At 40.4% G+C, this 20,103-nt stretch overlaps 1 long non-coding RNA gene across 1 annotated transcript; it reads right to left on the reverse strand.

The window, feature by feature from the left end:
* Nucleotides 1-1,724: 1,724 nt before the first annotated feature.
* On the reverse strand, nt 1,725-20,029 carry LOC146357661 (uncharacterized). The gene is made up of 3 exons (XR_014790654.1): nt 19,840-20,029; nt 3,453-3,647; nt 1,725-2,691 (listed from the first exon to the last, which is right to left on the reverse strand). It is a non-coding gene; the product is annotated as an uncharacterized LOC146357661 (long non-coding RNA).
* Nucleotides 20,030-20,103: the final 74 nt, after the last annotated feature.

Genomic DNA, 20,103 nt, shown 5'->3' on the forward strand with positions numbered 1-20,103 from the left:
AATGCAATAAATAAATAAATAAATAAATTGGAGATTGATGGCGTCATGTAAATGACCCATAAACTTCCGCAAGTGACCAATCACATGCGCACAATAAATGCCTCATGTAAAGACAGTTTACATGGGGGAGCCAATTACTCACAAACAGCTTGACATATGGAGTTCTCTCTCTGCGGCTGCATTTCTGTTGAACACAAACCTATATGGGCTTGATCTCAGGCAAAGCTCAATGATAGATCTTCAAGATATCAAAGTCAGTTTTAAATAACTGCATCTGATTTTGGCTACACCTGCATATCCACAGCACATTTGGAGGGGAAGGGCTTGCACTTTTACCATCACTCAACCGTTAAATATTTTGCTTTACTAAAAATATAAAAACATAAAACACACTCACAATAATAACCAGTCTAATCTAATCAATATATACTAAAAAGAACTGCTTATTTTAACTGAATTTGGCCATACATCGTCTCCAAACTGGAAAATAAACCTAAAAACAAGCATTTGTTGTATCGATTTCCTAATTAGATTAGGCTTCTTAGACTGTATTCCTGTCTACTAGGGAAGGGCAAATTCTGGAGGTTGGGGGGACCACATTGTCCTCCCCCAGAACTCTGTTCCTCGCTGCTGGTGAAAGTGGCTGCTGGCACAGCTATAAGTTGCCGCTGCCACCAAATCCCAGCTGTTTGGCAGACTGCTGGGAGCCCCATTCTGCAGAGAAACAGGGTGCATGAAGGGGAGCCATCACAAACGCACAAACGGCCATGGCAGGCCACATGCGGCCCACACCCCTCATCTTCCCCACCCCTGCTGTATTAAATTATTGAGGCATATGCCCGGGCTCTACTTCTGAGTAGACTTAGAGTAGAATAGGACTTCACTATTAACATTATTTATGTATTTAATTTCCATCAAAACCAACTCTTTCATGAATATGGAAATACTCCTTCAATCTATATCCCAACAGGTATACCCTTGTGATTCCCAGTAACTCTATATGCCACCTTCTCTTTTTATTCACCATTCCTGTGTGCAGCACAATTTCTAGGGTAAGGCCACAATTGTGCCACTATCACCATGAGCAGTATCCAATTAACCCCTCTCACTCACCCAACAGCTCCTGTCAGTGGAAGGGTGAGGGGGCAATTTCCCCTCCCCCCCTGCAGACCCTGCACACCCTCAGCATCTACTCTGGAGGTTTGGGGGACACTCCAGACCAGATTTGAGGGGTTAGGGGCTGTAGGAGGAAGGAAAGTCCCATAGCGCAAGCAGTAGTCCTCTCACACAGCGTCAGATGTCACCCCAAAAGTCGCCCATGAATGTGCTTAGTCAAGCACTTTTCATACTAAGAGAGGAGAATCTAGTTGCCCAGTTGGAACTCATCTGGACCATTCCACACTCTCCTGTCCAGCAGGACCTGGAATAGCCCTAAACTTATACATATGTTGGAGGAAGTTGTATCTGGAGTTTCCATATTATATCTCTAATCAGGAGCCACATTTATATCAGGAACATAGTGTATGGAGGCCGAGGAGAAGCTGGTCGGAAGAGCAGGCAGGGTCTGGGACAGCACCTGTGAAAAAAGCCCCTGGCCACTTTTCACATCCAACAGTAAAAAAATGTCCCCTTCCTTCTTCTCAGTGGAGTTAATTATGTAGCAATAATATTGGTTGTGTACTAGCTGCCTCTATACACTTTGCAGTGAAGGAACGATGGTATAATCAGTACCACAAAATTCAACTTTATTTACGCTGAGAAAATATGAATAGAAGAGACATCATGAATGAATGAATGGCAATATGAAGGAAAAGTACATTTATAGAAATGAAGAGAAATAATTTCATTTGCCTTCAAGACGTATCTACAGTGCCAGTTTTACAATATTAATTGCAAACATTTATATTATATGTGTGAAACATTAATACATGTGGACACTATCCTTCTCTGTGTGAAGATGTAGTGTCCATTTAGGGAGAAATCCTCATAGGGTACAAGAGAGCCCTGTTTCTTCTCTCTCCCCAGGTTGACATACATGCATAGGTACATGGAGGAGCACGTCAGGCCGTTACAGGGAATGGAGAACATGTGGAAGCCTACCATATCTCCATCTAGCCCAAAGAGAAAAGATTCTATTGAGCCATACAGGAATTCCTTAGAGCGCTGGTGCTGCAGCCTTGTGCAAGGAAGGGCCATAGAATGTATTTATTTGAAATACATTCCATATGAACGAAATATATTCACATAACATGTGAAACCTTCCAAGAGTGGGATCTGGGTTAATAAGCAGATCATATAACATTGATGAAAAATACTCATCTATCTGAGGAAATGTGGGAAACATTCAAAATATTCAGAGAATGAGGAGGTTGAAAAGGGTATTGCTGTTTGCATATTATTCCAATGGAGCAAAAGACATCGCATTTTGGGAACTGGAAATTTCAAAATTATCAGTGTTTGGAAAAACTGAAGTTCTGCTAATTCTGACATTCAAAAGCTAAGTAGACAGCCATGAACAAAACATTACCTAACACAGCAGATTTGGTGAAAAGCTGAACTTATCTTGATCTCTCCACGAAAAGGGTACACTATGTTGACTGATCTTCTGTATAGGCTGTAGGAGTAAAACATGCCCACAAGATAATCACATCCTTACAAAAATTGAAAACGTATGTGAAAGTCCTGGTGGTCCTGAAAAGAAAAAGAAAAAAACACCCTCCAACAATTTCTTGATTCAGTGTCATCATTCATTTCTTTCATTTGAAAAATCAAGCATTTTAGAAGGACAAAACAAAGATTAATGTTTTTTTCATAAAAGGATATTTTATGAAATAGTGAAATGTAGCATATTTCTACCTGATAAATGCAGAGACCTGCAAACCCTGAACCCAGCTTGGCCTTTTTTTCTTTTGACCCCGTTTAAGTGATTTATTTACCTTTAAGAACTAGAGTTTGCAGGAGGTAGAATATGTTGTGTAGATCTTTAATTCTAAGAAAAATAATATTTAAACAGAGTGGTTGATGTTAGAAATGCTAGTACAGAGAAGTATTGTCCTCACTTTTGTATCATTTTAAGAGCCAAGATTTGATTCAGGAATATGTGATTTTTAAAAATAAATAATATGGTACATCCCAGCCATCTTACAAAATCACCCACCAAGAATATACAAAGAGCACAATGCAGCCAGAGATGAGCACTTAATGCTTACTGATTTCAGTTAAAAACATTTAGTATGTGCTAACTTTAAATGGAAATCAATTAGGCTTAAAAGGGCTTAGCTTTAGCAGGATTGTACCAAAACCCTTTCTATAATATGAATACCAAATAGTTTAATGCTTACCACCCTGTCAGACACAGACACTGAAATTTTTGATGTAACTACTTGGTACTCTAGGCACTGTTTTTTAAAAATAGAATAGATGGGGGAGCAAATGTCAAAAATAGCTTTTACCTTGATCCCATATGACTTTCACTTTGATCCCAGACACACTAAGTAAGATCCAAAGCCTTAAGCATACATGCTCTTCTATGAGAGGAAGTTCTGCATTTGCACTAGAACAAATCTGTCAATTTCAGCTCCTCATTTTTCCAATCTTAAATTTGTTCAGTCCCATTTCTCCAACAGCTGGCAATTTTTTTTACAAGCCTGTACAAAAAAATTATATGCATTTTAGTGCACATTTCCCCTAATATGTATATGCATTTGTGCAAGCACTTTTCCCTGATAGAACGGATTTTTGTACATTATGTTCATGAATATACACTTTTTGAGTGCACTTTTTGCTAACATACACATTTTTAACATCTGTTTTGACCAGAGAACTACATTGCAAAATTCAAAGTAGAGATACCGAAAGATAACTGCATTTTAGTTCACATATTGGTTTGAGAAGTGTGAACTAGAATTCAAACTGAACTAATTTCTCCCTCATTCCTAGTTTGTACACATGTGTATAGACCCTGTCCCCACAGAGAGACTCTGACTGTGCATGAACAGCATTCCCTCGCTTCACAGCAGACCCCCTGCCAGGCACACAGTACCAGAGTGCTGGCAGCATGAGGCTCCAGTGGCTGAAGGTTCCGCAGGCTGTGACTGACCTACATAGGTCAAAACCAATGGCGCGGTTTCTACAGTTAAAGAATATGGCAGGATACCAGAGCTGGATGGACCAGGGATCTGGCTAGGAGACCACTGTGATTTTTAATTTCTTCCCATGAAGAGGCCTTGCAGGCCTTGCTATCCATGTGATGGTAATATCTAGGATCGACTACTGTAATATTTATTTATTTATTTATTGCATTTATATCCCGCCCTTTTTCCTCTTGCAAGGAACCCAAGGCGGCTTACATGATCCTCCTCCTCTCCCTTTTATCCTCACAACAACAACCCTGTGAGGTTGGGATGAGAGTCTGTGACTTGCCCAAAGTCACCCAGTGAGCTTCCATGGCTGAGTGGGGGCTAGAACCCGGATCTCTGGGCTCCCAGTCCAACACTCTAGCCACTACGCCACACTGGCTCTCTTTAATATACGTGGGATGGCCTCTGGAGACCGCTTGGAAACATTTAACTCAAAAATTCAGCCAATGGGCTGTTGACTGGGACCTGCCGGTGTGAACATGCCTATTAGCTACCAAACCACATACCAGGTTCTGTTATTGTTATACAAAGCCCTAAACAACTTGGGACCAGGATATCTAGCAGTCCGCCATTCCTTATATATACCCAGGTGACGTTTAAGATCATCAGAGGAGACCTTCCTGGTCATTCCAAAACTAAAAGAATGTTGCCATGAAGAATCCCAATGGCAGGCCTTCTCTGTAGCAGCACCCACCCTCTGGAAAACCCTCCCCCATGCAGTTTGGGAGGCAGAAAATGTGGCATCTGTCAAATGCTTCCTAAAAACGCACCTTTTCAACCAGACTTTCCCTGGGCTGTAACTGCCGTTGGCTTTTACTTTGGTTTTACATGCTATTAAACTTTTAAGTTTTATATTATGTTTCTCATGTTGTATTTTATGGTTTGAATTGTTGTGAACTGCCCAGGGAGCCTCAGCTACTGGGCAATACAGAAATGTAATAAATAAAAATAAACATATATTGCAGGTGCTAAAAGAACTTCACTGGCTTCCAGTCCACTTCCAAACACAGACGTTTCAAAGAGCTGGTGCTTACCGTTTAAAGCCCCATGTGACTGGCTTAGGTCTCAGTCACTTGAAGGAATGCCTGCTCCTGTACCAATCTGCCTTTGCACTGATGTCATCTTCAGAGGATCTCTCCAAGAGCTCCTGCCACCCAAGGTAAGATGGGTGGTGACCAGGGAGACAACCTTTTAAGCAGTGATGCCCTGTTTTTGGAATTCCTTCCTCAGGGAGGCTAACCTGACACCAACATTGTTACCATTTCAGCACCAGGTAAATATTTTTTTAAATTCTCCCAGGCTTTAAAAAACATTTTAAACATGCTGTTATTTATATATTATCTCTGTATTTTATCTTCTTTTTGTAAACTCCTTGGATGCTTTGCTGAAAGGCAATATAAAAATCCTTTAAATAAAAAATATAAATCTCCCCCTCTGAAACCTGGTATAATAATGGAAACACTTTGCAACTGAACAATTTAAATGACCACTGCATATCTTCATTGGTCCACAGCAAGACATGTTGTTAAGAAATAGGTAAGTGGCATACTTTGATTTATACAACAAATATTTGGACGAATGCATAACATCAGTGGTGTTTGCATAGTTCCATGTATTTTTCTGCTACTACACACATAGCTAGCTGAAACTGTGTCTAAGCTTTCTAGCTTAGCCTCGCATCTACAATATGGATGTAATAATACTACTGCCAAACAATGTTGTTGCAAGAATTACTAAGTTAATATATGTGAAGCACTTTGAATACTCACTTTTACTGTTATTATGACTAAATTAATTGCTTTCCCCCTCACAAAATGGAGAAATATCCACCCCCTCTTTGATGATTTCTACCATCAATATTCTGGTTCATTTCCTGTCTTGAATATTGTAATCTCCTTTTCACTGGTCTTCTCCTTGACTCCCTTATTTCTGCTCAGACCTCTCCTGCCAGAATAAATTACCTTGCAAGTAGTTTTTGGGTGCAGTCCACATCCTACTGAAGTAAATGGCAACCTTTGGCTGCATCCAACAATTCAGTTTCCTTAGCTGGCTTCTTACTCCACTGTGCATCCAGCACAAAATTTCCAATATTACCTTTAAGTTTCTTCATGGCTTTAACCCCATTTACTTCTCTTCCCTTGTTTCTTGCTATGTCCTTTGCGGCAATCTTCATTTTTTTTGTTTTTCACCCTGCTTATTTGGCCCAGAAATTCACATTAGCTGGATGGCCTTCTTCGTCTTCTTTTTATTGCTGCAATCCAGCATCTTCCTCACTTTTTGTCTTTACATTCCTGCTTGAAATCTCTTTTGTATTTTTCCCTTAGCATATTCTGTTCATTATTTAATTCAGTACTTTTTCACTCTCACTTTAAAAAATGGGGGGGGGGGAACCCAAGCTATATTTTATCTCTGGTAAGAGCATCTTCGTGTATATGGATATATATTTAGTCCTGTCTCTCATTATTCATCCCTTTGTTTAAAAAAAAAAAAAAGCTGAGAGACTCCTTGTCTTCTTTATTTGTTGTGTAGTGGCCAGGCACATTTCTGGCACTTTATCACTAATAAATAAGGATAGTTTATGCAGACAGCTTGACCCAGATCCAAGTAACACGCTCCATATAATAGAAATTTCTTTAGAATTGAAGGTAGTTAAATAAGGCTAAGTAAACATTGTTTTCTTTCTTTCTTTTTTTAAAGCTTTGGCACAAGCTGAAAAGCTTCGTTTTTGGCATACCAAAGCACAGGAATGAAACCTTTTTGATACAGAAAGCTGTTTTTAGAGCACAACATTCGGTGCTGAAAATATCTTGACTCCCAATTCATGAGTGCTTCCCTTAGAATCCACACTGTTACTTTTAGTTCAGATTAGCAATTGATGCCTTCAACATTTCAAATATTACACTTTACATGGGCCTCTGACATTTAATGATATGTGAATTTAACAATTAGAATGGAAAGTTTAAAAAATGATAGAGAAAAAACTATTTTATACACACGGTAAAACCCATACCAAGAATACTACAGAAAAGGGAAATGTGAAAAAAGAGTATATTTTGGACAGATATTGTGACAGCAATCTTGCCAGCTATTTCTTGTTGGGTTTAAGTTAGATTATTAAACTTAGCTCATAATAAAAGCATCCTTCTTATTTATTATTAGCATATTTATAGCCCATAGGTTCTGCATGTTAACAATGCCAATTTTATACAGACAGGTCCAGATGACCATTCACATGCTTTTTTACTAGCCCTGTTCACACCTTAGAGGTGTGTATGAGTCCACGTGAATAATGATAAACGGGTCTCTGTTGCAGGTCCTGTCCCAAAATCGCACACATTGCTGGCCCTACCTGTAATCATTCAGCATTTCATTTCATTTGTTTCATTTCTATACCACCCAACAGCCAAAGCTCTTTGGGTCAGTCACAAAAACTAAAATTGAAAATACAACATAATAAAAACATACTATAAAATCTTTAACAGAAAATTTAAACAATTTAAAACAGCTAAAACCAGTTAACTATATGAGAACCCAATAAAACAAGTGACATTAAAAGCCCCTTCATATGCCATCAAATGCCTGGGAGTAAAGTCTTAATCTGGTGACGACAAGATGACACTGTTGGCACTAGGCAGGCCTCAGTGTGGAATGCATTCCACAACGGGAAGGGGGCCCTCTCCCTTTTTGCAATTCTCCAAGCCTCCCTTGGAGAAGGCACTCGGAAGAGGGCCTCAGATGTTGACTGTAGCATATGGGTAGGTTCATATCAGGAGAGGTGGTCCATCAGGTATGGAAGTCTGCAACGGCCTGCTTACGCACATTCATCCTCTCATGTTGAATGGCCAGGCTAGCAACATGTGCAGTACTGAAGGCAGGGGCAGCAGCTTTGCCCCACTTCCTTTTATTTGCCTGGACCCCTACATGTATGTAACGTGTGAATAGCCTGTGGTCACACATCCCAGAAGGTGCCAATGGTCCTTCACTCTGTACTGACCTCTTCACTCATACAATTCACGCCTAACCTCTGACCTAAGCGCAAGCCCAATCACTCTCAATACTGAGGTCACGGTGAGGCTTGGTGAGCAGGTGTCACAGCACCGCTGACTGCGTTTGGGTTAGCTGCTCTGATGACGCAGAGGCCCAGGGCAGGCTTGCTGAAAGGGAACTGCAAGACTGGCAGCACAACCCTTGTTTATTTATTTAATATCTATATACCACCCAATGTCCTTCAGCAAAATTGATTCCAGGGTGGTTCACAATATAAAAGAACAAGGGACAAGATTAAAATACAACACACTGAAACAAACAAACAAATAAAAACAGCTGATAAAAAGTGAAAAGAACAGTAATTAAAAGAACAGCACAAAAAACAAATAAGGTTTTTGCCTGGCATCTGAAAGATAATGTCGGCACCAGGCAAGCTGCTTTGGGTAGGGCTTTCTATAAGTGTCCTACACAAGATTTCTGAATTCAGTAGAGCTTTCTTCCTAGCAAGTATGCTTAGGGTTACAGGTCTTTGAATGCCAAGGCTGAATAGAAACTGTTATTAAATTCATCAGTTAAGTACTGCAGATACCAAGGGCTTTCAAATGACATTTCAGTTGTGCACATTGGTTGAGGAGTTATGGGCCACTAATATATAACAAATAGAATAATCCTTTACTGTAGATTCCTGTGAATGCTGTAGGTTCCCTTGAAGCATTTCACCTTTTTGCTGTGCGGAACTCATAATCATATTACAGTTTTTTCTAGCTTATTTGCCAAGAAAAAATGTCTGATAAAGTTGTGTTGCTTTTCCTTATTCAAGACATGCTTATGAAAATCAATTACCTGGGTCTTACCTCCATAAACACACATGATCATTCTTAAAGTAAAGGGGTGGATTCACAACCATTAAACTCAATAGCAGATTTTACATTGCCTTCAATAGGATGTGGTTTGATAATAATCTGCATTCACACAGCAGTACACTTCACATATATTGGATTGGATCCAGAGAAGCCATTCTATGAATGGAAAGGCTCCTTCCATGAATGGGATGGCTGTTGACCCAGCGGAGGCTGCCACTCATGGAAGGTAGAGGGGAGGGGATTTTTGACAATTCCCCCTGCAGCCTCCGGCACCACTTCCCACATTGTTCCAGGCATTCTCCAATCCCCTGCAGAGCAGATTTTCAGTGGGGTGGGGGGCACAGGAGAAGGCAGATTTGGCAAAAAATGCCTCCCTCTCCCTTCCATGAGCTGGAGGTTTCAGAAGCAGGACTCTGCTTATGACATCACTGGATCCAGCTCATTATCCCAGTAAACCTTACAACTCTGTAAAATAAATCTGCATTACTGCAAGATTCTGCGGATGGTGGTCCAAGAGACAGTGGCTTGCCTAAGGTGACCTAATGAGCTCATAACTGAGGCAAGAATCGAATGGAGAATGTCTCAACTGATAGCTCACACTTGTCCAGTGCAATCTTATACACATCTACTCAGAAGGAAATCCGTCTGAGTTCAACAGCACTTACACCCAAGTAAATGTGTACAGTCTTGCAGCCTTAGACACAATACACCAAGGAATAAATGCTGCTATTAAACAGGGCATGCTCTTGTGCAAGACACACAGAAATTAACAGAGACTGTTAGAAGCACCAACTAAAGTACTGCAACCCATGCTTTTAAAAAATGTGGAAATTTCAAAAAGAAAAAAATGATTGATTAGAATATTCATAGAACTTTACATATTTTAACCCAATAATCATGACATTCTAGGTCTATACATCAATTTAACTTTGGTCTGTATCCCACATGACAAATGTCCAACACAGCTATCACCTACTTATAGGAAATGGTGCGTATTCCACATTATCATGTGAAAAGCACACATGCATGTCTATTTTATTATGTATACACTCTATGCGGTACTGTTGCTAAAATCAGGGGGCAGTATCCGATGATGTTATTCCACTAACACAAATTACATTAAGTTAGCATAACAGACCTCTAATGCAACAGCAATAGTGTTAGCTTGCATGGCAGGTTTCACGGGCATTGTTGGCATTGCACTAGAGGCTCCTTATGCTAGCACAACATAATTTGTATTAGCGGCATGACATCGTTGGTTCCTGCCCAGGGCTTCTAGCTGTGTGTCCACATGATGAAATAAACAAATGTATTTATTATTTCTGCCCTGCATTCTCAGTCCAACAGGGCTCCCAACATGGTGAAGTGTACTCAGCACACATGACAATGCACATGAAGGATGCGTGCAATTTCCTGCACGGAAGTGATAATTGTGTGGGACATGTGGCTTGTGTGAAGCCAATGCCAATGTCTTATTTCATTTTGTTTCGGGAGATCGGAGTTGAAAATATCAACTTTTAAGTTGTATAGGGACGTATGTTTTTTGTGTGCTATTCCATTATCCATAGTTATAATCTTCACTGGCTTCAAAAGTAATTGCTTTGCTAAACATAAAGGAAGTCTGATTTTAATTTGCTATCTACATCTACATTCTCATATTCTTTTTATAGATTATTTGAAGCTATCACTAGAATCTTCTTTCACTCAAACATAAGTGAAAGTTTTATCTTACTTTGGATATCACAAAAATAATTTATTACTAAGGAAACAAAACCTTTTGTCTCACAATATATTTCTTCAGGACAGCTGTGGTATTTCAGTGCAAGCACAAAAGCTGCAATGATCTGGGCTGCAATCAACTATTTTTAATAGGAAATTTTTACAGACTTTTAATAAGATCTCCTAACATAATTTATGAGGAGAGGTTTTGAAGTGAAGAGGCATTGTTTGGCAAGTGTTCTTCCTCTAATCTCAGGAAATTTAAATAAAAGAGGGCTCATTTCCTCTAACTTCAAATTTCTTCCACACACAAAAAGTTAAGAAAAACACCTGCTACATAAAGCCACAAAATAAGTTTATTCATAGTCCAAACAAAATACATTTGAAAAAATTGGAAGACACAAAGCTCTGAGGACGCCAAATCATGTTGGTGTAATTATTACTACTAGCATTTTATAGCAGAAGTATACCTATTAATTTTCTGTCTGGGGCATGTTCCTGCTTCCTTTACATTTTAATGCAATGACACATTGGCCTGAGCAACGACATTTTTTTTAAAGAAGACATTCCCCAATCCTGTAACATCAGAACAATCCTAATTTGTGAAATTGTACAGACACAAGAGATGGCCTAATGATCACCAACCTAGCTGTTTGCTTATAGGTAACTTACTGGTAGCATGTTTGCAGGCTCTGCCCATTAGACCCCACATTTATAACTGAAAGGCATAAAGAGGCCACAACCTAAGAACTGTGTAACTAGCGCCACACATCCTTCTAACAGAAGTCCCTCTGCACTAGGGAGTTCTTAAAGCTCAGTAGAGAGATTCAAATGCAAGACATCAGACTTCCCAGACAAGCCCCTTCATCTAGAGAAGAAGGCCACACCATAGGAGGTGTACAAAATTATGAATGCTGTGCAGAATGTAGATAGGGAGACATTTTTCTCCCTCTCTCATAATATTAGAACCCAGGGTCATCCCATGAAGCTGATCGGTGGGAGGACAGATAAAAGGAAGCACTTCTTCACACAGCAAAACTATGGAATTCGCTATCACAGGAAGTAGTGATGGCCACCAGTTTGGATGGCTTTAAAAGGGGGTTAGACAAATTCCTGGAGGAAAAGGCTATCAATGGCTACTAGTCTTGATGGCTATGTGCTACCTCCAGTACCAGAGGCAGTGAGCCTATGTACACCAGTTGCTGGGGAACATGGGCGGGAGGGTGCTGTTGCACTCATGCCTTGCTTGTGGGTTCCTGGTCAACAGCTGGTTGGCCACTGTGTGAACAGAATGCTGGACTAGATGGACCCTGGGTCTGATCCAGCATGGCTCTTCTTATGTAGGAAGAGCTGTAGCAGTGGTAGAGCACACGCTCTGCATGCCAAAGGCCCCAGGTTCAATCTCTGGAATCTCCAGGTATGAAAGATTTCTGCCTGAAGGCATGGAGTGCCACAGCTAGTAGACAAAACTGAGCTAGATGGACTCATGATCTGACTCAGTATAAGTCCTATGTTCTGCGAGGGGCTTCTGCAATGGGAAATAATTGATAGCCCTATTTGGCATGGGCAAGCTCTTCCATCTGTCTCAGATAACTCACCGGACTGCAACACGGATACAGCAAGTGGAAATAGGGTTCTATTCATGTATTGTACCAAGTGCATGAAGGATAAAGCTGTCCATCTGGGATCCATGTGCAACCAGAGAATCAGCACTGTCACAATATACAGCATGGATAATCTTGTTGAACAGGGGAAAAGGGCACAGAAGTGGGTGGGTAGCCTTCTGCTACACTCCAACATCTTTGGGTCAAAACTAGTGTTAAATGTCACTATCAATTGGTATTGGTCAGTTGTATAACCACTAAGTCAGGAGATACAATCTATTCTTTGTGTTTTGTTCAGACCCAAAGTACAGCTACTAGAAGAAATGTATTATATTAAATGAGTTCCCTGTCCAATCTCTTATGTAACATTTTAAAGTTTTGTTTTAGACCTATTATCAGAAAAAACTGTTCAGACAAGACAAGACTCCCAACTATAGGATTCCTTTGTTTTTATTAAAATGTATCCAATACTTTGCAAAAGGAAAACAAAGTTAACTCAGGAAATCTAATTTAACAATTTGAAGTGATGGAAATGAGATTTGTTTTTAAAAATAATGAACTGGCATATTACCTTGAATCCAATGTGAGCATCATCTTGAATGTTCATAAAATAAAATAAATTATACATCACTGAAGAAGGCCTGGCCTAATTAAACAAAGGAAGAAAGTGGAAGAGGGGTAAAATTCCTAGAAGGCTTTTCAGCTGTGCTGTTTTATGCTATTTTGTTATATTGTGATTTTATTGCTTTTTATTACATAAAGTTTGTTGTTTTACTTTTTAAAGCCACTTTGTAAGGAGTCATCCTAAAAGGTGGGGTTTGAATATATAAAATAAATAATAAAATAGCGCAGGAGGCAAGGAACAGTGAACTTTCTTGTAAAAACTTTACATCAGCCAAGTTAATTCACTGAGGAGCTCCTGGAATTCCCATAGGGAACAAATAAGCTGTGATATTATATCAGTTCTAAGTAGGGATGCAAGGATGTTGTTAAATCCATTCTGTCTGTGTTTCAAGGATTGTCAGGTGTCTTTTGTTCGGTCATCCTTTGCTCATTAACAAAATAGGAGTTTTCTCAATTTCCTGAACTTGTGTTTGTGTTGAAAAGTGTGCACTTACATAAGTGTACACTTCTGAAAATGCACAATTGTGCAAATGCACCCCCCCTCCAAATCCACATTTTCATGCTTTAGCCTATGGAAGGGAAATGCACACTTTCAGCTGGTGTTTTTTTTTTATTTTCCGTATTTTTGAACAACTAAATGTACATACAATTATGGAAAGTAAAAAAGCAGCCCACACAACTCTGAAAAAGCTGGTCTGCTGCAGAATCCATGAGCTGGATTTACAGAAAGCCAAATTAATGTGAATGCAGTGCAGATTTCTTCGACATCCCTAGTGTTGGGTCAGTATTCTATCTGCAAGCACAGCCAGCCAGCACAACATAAAAGAGAAGCGCAAGACGCCTCCAACAAGCAGAGGCAGGACAATGAATGAGCCCCCATGAAAATGTTATTATAATCTCCTATGTGATATAGTTGGAGACTGGATTCAGTTAGAGCCCTTTATGTGCACAGTTTCTTCTCCGGTTTATAGTCCCCAAGAACTGGGGGAGGGCCTTTTTCAGCGGCCACATTCCACCACAAAAATCTTCCTGATCCATTCATCCTTGTTAGCGTTAGTGGACTCTGACGACTTGTCAGGTTCTTGCATTCCACTGCAGAGCTGCCTGGCAAGTTGGGAAAGGAGTTTAACATTATCCTTGCCAAAGCTATTGTGAGGTCATACACTAAATATGTTGCTATTATACATAATGGTCTTTCTCAGTTCCTGGACTTTAAAACTCCTCATCTAGCCTCCTGTTGACACTAAATAAATGTTAAATAGTACTGTTTAGAAATAATAAAATGAGAGACAGATGTTCCCTCAAAAAGGAAACATCATGGATAAAATACATTGGACTGGATCCAGAGACAGACAAGCAGAACGCCATTCATTCAATGGGATTTTCTGGGGGGCCCAAATGCCACTCCTGAATGTCGAGAGATCCTTTGGAATGACATGTTTACAGACAGAATACAGCAAGATGGTCAAGTCAGGAGAATTCAGAAGATCTGCCTTGTGCAAGCAGAGGTGAGTTTCTGTACATGCAAGACATCTCTGGATCCAAGTCACCGAAATGGGAGATGCCAGAGATAAAAATGTGTGTGTGGGGGGGACAACTATACTATTTTATTAAAAATGTGGGTCTTGCAAAAGGAGTTCCTGTTGCAAGAACTGATGCTACCTGGAAGTGATATTATCTGTTCCACAGGTTTTTAAAGAGCTAGGTAGGGTTATTCTTCAAACTATTGCCCATTTAAGAAAATCGTACTTGCCCAATTAAGAAAATCTTTGGAGAGAGCAATCCTATGCCCCCTAGACTGCATCTGGGGGACATAGGATTGTTCACTTTCTGGGATCCGAGATCAGAAACAGGGCTTCAACCTCGAAGCCCAGAAACTGCACTCCCTCTCTCCCTCTTGTAGTTCTTACTCCTCCACAGCTCTGGCTAAGTCTCCACACTTGGAAACTGAGCATGGAAACAGGGAAAGGGGGCAGGGAGGAGACTGGGGGCAGGGAGGAGACTGGGGAAGCTGCATTACACAGCTTCCTATGCTCACCCCAGCCACCTTCCCTCCCGCTTGGGATCGCCATGGCTAGAAGGATCACCTCTGTGTTCCAACTGCCCTACATTAGATACTTCTTGGCAGCCTTCGACTTTGGAGGCTGACAACTATCTCCATAGGATTTCAGCCTAAGTCAATTAGTGCAATGTATGTCTATTCAGAAGTAGGTTCTATTCTGTTCAATGGGGCTTACTCCTAAGTGTATACAGTGTTGTACTGTAAATGTATGGATTTTCAGAGACTAATCTATTAAATCAGCATGCATTTTCATATAACTAAACAATAATTCTGAAGAAGAGAACAAACCCACATGTCACAATAGACAACATCTTAAATGTGGCATTCTCCTTCACACACACACACGAAAGTCTCTTCTAAGACAACATCTGCCATTCATGGTTTTTGTACATATTCATATTTAAAAACAATTCTTTTCTTTAGAAAAACTGAATGCCTATTAGTCAGATTCACCTCCTCAAATGATCAAAAGTTTCAAACTGACTTTTAATTTAACCAATCGATTAAATGTAGCAAACCTATTTGTTTTATCAAAACATAGTCTGACATGCATCTGTGCTGGGAAATAACCAACATGTGTTATTCTTCCTATATGAAAAAGTTACGTAAGTCTGAAATAAAGTATTCTTCCTAACAACTGGCCACTCTCTAGAGAGGACAAATTGCCTGAAGTATTTGATATCATGACACTTTAGCCAGCTTGAATAGAGGATAGTGAGAAATATGAACATTGGAGAAGTAGATGGTTAGTTACCCCAACACTGAAACTCTCACACTGTCAATACTAGACTGTATCCATCATTTAGGGTTGCTGCTTAGGCTCACTGGATCTAAGTTGCAAAACATTCAAATAGTTAAATTTACTCCCATTCTGGGCAAACATGCATAGGATGTTTATTATATATCATAATAGCACATTATGATATAACGATGCTGAGAGGTAATGGAAAACAACAACACCTAAGTTATTACTAGATTCCAACCTTTCAAAATAATATTATTCAGAAAACCATTTACTAACTCCCCCAAAAGAAAATTCTGCTCTATTAAACAAAATTTGACCCAAATACATGCTAAATATTTCCCTGGGAAATATACATTTCTCTCAGAACACTGAGATTTCTGGATGGCATAACATGAACTTTTTCAAGAGTAAATATTACTGTTTCCTCATTCTAAAATTTTATTTGGAAGGTGGTGGTGGGGAGCAAATCCATAGCTTTGGAACGTGCCGCACTTAGAAATCATTTACATAAGTGATACTAGTTTAAAATACTAGAAATAGCAGATTAGCAAGAGGATTCAGCTTTCATGTTATAAAATAACATTGAGCAATGTTATTTTATAACATTGTTATAAAATAGCATTGAGCAGGGGGTTGGACTCGATGGCCTTGTAGGCCCCTTCCAACCCTACTATTCTATGATTCTATGAAATATGATTGTAATGCCAATCTAAAAATTCTTCATATTAAAGAGGCATGTTAAAGAGTTTCCCTTCCCCAGTTGGTTCACATGACCACTTTCCTCTCACAACTAGAGGGATGTATGATCACCACATGGATGGTGGTCTTGAGAATGGATCCAACATGCATTAGGCCCCAAAAACAACTGATTCCGGCTTCCATAACACCCCAACCCCATTATTTTTTCTAACACAAATATGCTTCAGATCAGATTGTGACTTAATTTTTTTTAAAAAAAACTTAAAGTCATACATAGGGTTGCAATCCTCCTGAAGAATCAGGTTCATAGTCTGTGAGTATTCCTCAAACCATCTTTGTCAACAGAGCTCAGGTGGGTTCGGTAACTAGGAGCGCCTTTTACCAACTTTGGTATGCCAGCTACCGACTTAATTGGATAGGAATAGTTATCAATGCAATCCATACACTGATAACCCCAAGACTGGATTACTGCAATGCAGTCTATATTGGGCTTCCCTTGAGACTGGTCCGAAAACTGCAGCTAGTGCCGAATTCAGCAGTTATGTTGCTGAGTCTACTGAGAACATGTTACACCTTTGCTTAGAGAACTGCATTGACTGCCAATGTTACAAGGCCAGGTTCAATGTAATGTTATTGACATATAAGGCCCACAAAACCTTGGGACCAGACTCCATGAGGGAACACCTTCTCCCCCCACCAGCTTGCCTGTTCACTGAGATCTATAGATCAGGACCCCCTGGTTGTTCTGTCACCTGGACATGTACATCTGAAAGCAACCAGGAGGAGGGCCCTTTCTGTTGTGGTGCCCGCCTTTAGAAATTTCTCCCCTGCCCTGGCAGTGCAACAGGCACCAACCGTGACTGTGTTTCAGCACCTGTTAAGAACTCGTGTGTTTAACCAGGCATTTGCTGATTTTAATACCTAGCTTAGTAGATGTTTTGTTTTTATAGTGGCTTTGTATTTTATTTTAATTGTTTTAATGCAATTTGCATACTACCCTGTGATTTGGTAATGAAGGGAGGTATATAAATATTTTAAATAAATCAGAGTAAGATAAAACCTGCCATTTGTACACCATCAAAGGAGTAAACCTTATTCTGGACAGATTTTAATTTTGGATTCAGTATTTCATAATGTAATTCAGATGAATTATATACATTCACCCCTGGCTGAATGCTGCCACAGTCCTATTGACTCCAAGTCTTTCTTTACACAGGATACTACCCTGAAGGCTAAATTTGATTGCACATAAGAATGTCGCGCATGAAAGAGCTACAGTGTAATAGCAACAGCAACGGCTGAAGGAGGCAGTAGGTCGCCTCTGTCCCACTTGCCAGCCTCTTCGTCATAAAGAAACTAATTTATCATATGTTACCTTCTCCCTCACTTTACAGTACGTCCCAGATTATATTTAAACTATCCAGTCCCAATTTCGTAACATAAAAATGTCCCTTACTCAGCACAGTTCTTGTCTTCTTTAGAATGGATCAGATCCAGAGTTTCATTCTGCCATTGGGAGGGTCCCCAAGCAGAGTTCTGCTCAGAACAATCTCAGTGGTGGAAAGGAGGGAGAGGCGATTTTTGCTGATTCCACCCTCCTTCTGCAGCTCCCAGTGTCACCTCCCCACTGTTCCAGAGGGTCCCTCAACCCTCTAGAGCAGATCTTTGGGGAACATACGGGACTGCAGGGGGAGGGAGAATTGGCAAGGATCGCCGCCTCCCCCATTTAGCTGGCAGAAAAGCCCTTTCTCTATCTCCTACTTCCATTAAGTGCTCCTCCTCCCTTTAATCCCATCCTTCTCAATCATTCATCCCAGCTACTACTACTTTTCATGTCTCCCAGCACTGTGCCTAACATTTGGACAGGGTTCTCCCTGTTTTCACTAGATGTACCACATCTAGTGGTATATAAGAAACCTTCAGAAGAACCAAGGAAAACCAGTACAAATAATCAGGATTGGGATCAGATCTTTAATCAGAAATGGTGCAGTTGGCCTATGCATACAGAAAACATCAGACTTGTTTAAGTCAATGAAAGCAGCAGAAACCTAAATACAACTCTGTCTTTATTGATGTGTAAATGTCTTTAAACTAAAGTTTAATTTTAGCACTGATAATTGCTCTAATTGACAAGGCCAAGGAGGAAATACAGAACCACTACCACTTAATTTGCTGGTACAATTAATGGAGAGAAACAAAGCACATCATCCCTGCTTTCTAGGGAATCACCTAATACCTCTGCATTCATTGGCCACAGTACTAGAAAGCAAAAGCAGGTTGCCTTCTTACAGAACTATTGAACAGAATACCACCTGCATTTTCCCCGTATGTCCATATTCTAGCATAAAAGGGAAGGGAAGAGAAGGGGTCTGAAGCATCATTGAAAAGGCTTCCTGGTCAGCAGCTGACATTTCAAGACAAGGTTCAGTCCCCACACTTATTTCAGGGATTAAGCATTCGTGAAGGCGAGAGAAAGCTGCATTACTACAAATCCCTGCAATTATACTAGTATTTTACCACAAAATAGAATTCCATACAGCTCTGGCAGGTGCATACTAACTCCTGAATACAAGTCGTATTTTATAAATGCATACAAAATCAGCAAGTCAACAACATTTAGTGCAACCGCTTGGCGTCCCGACCTGATCCTCCTCCACGATATCGGAGTTGTCAAATAACAACTTTCAGCAGAGTATTCCCAAGCCAAGAAAACCAAGATATTCTGATAGAATCCACAAACAGGGCACAAAAGTTTGCTTCAGAAACTAGTTCCAAAACTGGGTAGAAAAAATGGTAAAGACAACACCTATATTACAGTTCATCCTGTCAATAAAACTGACTAAACAATGAGGGATGAGGACACTGCTCCATACCCCCCTTCCAAAATGGCACTGTCTTTATCCTACCCCCAACCCTTTCCCTATTAGGCCTTTTCATACATGACACTAACACCCCATCTTAAGCATGGAGACTCGGGAATTAGGCCTACAGAATTCAGTGTGACTGGCTACAAAGTACATGCACCTGGGATTGCAGGATATGCAACATGCTGGGTCTGTAATGCAAATACACAACTTGCTTTGGCTAAAACTTAACTTGATGAAGAACTTATGCTTGAATTTGCTTCTTTTCTTGTTTCTTTGTTAGCATCGTGTCTGCTACAGGACAGAGGCTGTGTTGTTTTTCCATCTTTATACAACGCTCAGAAAACAGACCTTATTACTATTATTACAACTATTATTATTATTATTTTAACAACATTAACATTGCTTAATGTTAATTAATTAGCAGCAGCAATAACCTTCTCTGGATTTTAAAATGGTTCTATCCCTTGATCTGTCCCGCAGTGAGAACATGTACACAAACAGCCCGAGAGAAGCTCAAACGCTCTATTTACTTGGGGCGGAGGAGAAAGGGCACTGATTTGGGGCTCGACACACAAGGCTCCCTTTTCCCAATTGGCTGCGGAGAGGCCGAAACGAAGCACTTGAGTGGCTCGCGCGTAACTCGTGACCCGGGCGGCGGGCAGGCGCGCTCCTAGGCGCCGAAGCGCTGACCAGCCTAGGGCTCGGCAGCAGCCGCGTGGAAGGGAGCGCGCGCCCGGAATCGCCGGTGGGAGGACGTCGCCAGCGGTGTCCCGGAAGCGGAAGTGACGCCTCAG

Source organism: Heloderma suspectum, chromosome 1 (genome assembly GCF_057233095.1).
Source record: "Heloderma suspectum isolate Gila_16-S chromosome 1, 16-S_ref, whole genome shotgun sequence".
NCBI lineage: Eukaryota > Metazoa > Chordata > Lepidosauria > Squamata > Helodermatidae > Heloderma > Heloderma suspectum.